Source organism: Penaeus japonicus, unplaced genomic scaffold (assembly GCF_977035675.1).
Source record: "Penaeus japonicus unplaced genomic scaffold, GWHDUDI00000001_assembly GWHDUDI00000014, whole genome shotgun sequence".
NCBI lineage: Eukaryota > Metazoa > Arthropoda > Malacostraca > Decapoda > Penaeidae > Penaeus > Penaeus japonicus.
The window spans coordinates 8,873,968-8,876,467 of record NW_028234416.1 but is presented as its reverse complement, the minus strand read 5'-3'; positions in this window follow the sequence as shown (position 1 = coordinate 8,876,467).

Below are 2,500 nucleotides of genomic sequence, written 5' to 3'. Positions count from 1 at the left end.
GCTCCATCAAGATCGCCAACACTTTTGGTGCAAAAATAGGTGACTTAATACGCAACAGAAAGCCGTCCACAAAGAACCCTGACAGCGCTTTATACTGCATACCATGCAGCGGATGCGAGAAAGCATATTATGGTGAAACAGGACGTGGATTCAGCACCAGGATCAGTGAACATCGAGCCGACGTCCGACACCACAGAACATCCAACGCCATGGTGGTACACGTAGATGAAGCGGGACATCTACCGGACTGGAAACGTGCCAAAGTGATCCATGAAGGATTAAATCAATTAAAGAGAAAAATGATGGAAGCTGCATACATCGCGACGGAGGAGAACATGAACACAGCGTCAGGTCGCTTCAAATTATTGAAGGTCGCGGCAACGTCTATCATGCGGACAACGAGCGAGAGGTCACGGGAATCAGCTGGGTCGTCAGCTCTTGACTAATATATATATGTACCTGTTTACTTGATGTAGCATGTAGTTCTGAAGACGGGGTAACCCGAAACGCGTCAATTACATCTCTTGTGTTGTGAAAATATTCAGTCTCTTTTATACCACTTTTATCCAGATACTGTAGTGTTCGTGTATTTCATATGATTAGTGGTTAATGGTTGTTGTTTTTTTACCGACCAGATGAAACCTTTAAACAACGTAAGCAATATTCTATAGCTCTGCAGATATGTAAAATCAATGACTGACTGATAGGCCTATACATTAATAGAAGTTAAGCCAGTTTGGAAAGGTGTTTTGGCAACTTACCATGGTACTTTACAGGGCATTTACACTGTTCTGAAATCAAACTTAATCAAATCAAATCTCTCTCTCTCTCTCTCTCTCTCTCTCTCTCTCTCTCTCTCTCTCTCTCTCTCTCTCTCTCTCTCTCTCTCTCTCTCTCCTCTCTCTCTCTCTCTCTCTCTCTCCTCTCTCCCTCTCTCTCTCTCTCTCTCTCTCTCTCTCTCTCTCTCTCTCTCTCTCTCTCTCTCTCTCTCTCTCTCTCTCTCTCCTCTCTCTCTCTCTCTCTCTCTCTCTCTCCTCTCTCTCTCTCTCTCTCTCTCTCTCTCTCTCTCTCTCTCTCTCTCTCTCTCTCTCTCTCTCTCTCTCTCTCTCTCTCTCTCTCTCCCTATCCCTCTCTCTATCCCTCTCTTAACACGTTGTAATTCGTTATTAACATATAAGTTCAATAAGTCAATGAGCCTTTGTTGTCTGTACGCATTTTACGGAGAGGAAAAAATGCAATAGACAACTTAGTGTTTTTTTTCACGAAGGACTAAAAAATGCGGCGGGAACTCGTGTTGTAAAACTTGTTAAGAAAACATGACACTAGACTCGGAATTTTATTTATTCACTCATTCATTTATTTATTTTTTAGGCGAAGGTACACTTGGCAGCTTGGTGATTAATGACAGGTGATTTTTGATAAGTGGTGGTGGTGATTATATGAAATGCAACGATATTATTTTTACATACTGCTCTTCAGTCAGTCATCACCAAACTCTCAAGTGCATATTCGCCTCGAAAAAAAAATAATAATAATGCAACTTTTAACGTGAAAGATGACCCTGTCTCTCTTGACTTCGGAACGATATAGCACAAGATAACCTAGTTTGATTTTGGTAGCAACTGAAGTCTAAAAGCGCTGTACAAAGTGACTTCTTTTGAGGAAAACATTAAGTTTATCATCAAGTTTAATTTTCATTGAGGACTAAAGTGTGATAATGGAAGATTAAAGACTATAAGAATTATCAATCAGATATGAAAGATAGTCGGTCTATTATTCCTCGAAACAGAGCTGAAATTAAAACAAAAATGTATAACATTAAGTTTAATTTACACATACGCATACTCACATACACACAGGCACGCACACGCATGCACACACGCACACGCACACACACACACACACACACACACACACACACACACACACACTAGTTTAGGTCACATTGTATCGTTTTCTTTGATCCTACACTGTGTCAGAAAACGTACTCCGTAAAATACGATGAACTATTCATTTATAGGTTTTCGGTTAAGATTGAGTAATTATTCGAGGAAATTATTCAGAATAGCGCCACATCGCTAATTAAAACGAATCTGGTATTAGTGATGAGGATGATAACATAGATAATAACAAATATGACAATAATGACAGTAACGATAAAGATAACAGTATTGATAATTATGATGCTAAAAGTAACGATAATGAAAGAAACCGGATAAATTCCCTTTATAATACTCAATATAAATAAAACTTTATTCGGTCTCATTTCTACCTACATTTATCACCATAAACCAGTTCGACGTAAAGTGCATGCTGCTTAAAAAAAATACACATAGCCATATATGGCATATAATTCATATGTGCCTGGTGTAGATGTACAAGGAATCAACATACAATTCTTCCTGAAGATTTGACACCGTCTATTACTATTACTACAACAGCTACTGTTTCTGTTGACAATACACTACTGTCATCATTGTCGTTACTTGTACTGTCATGA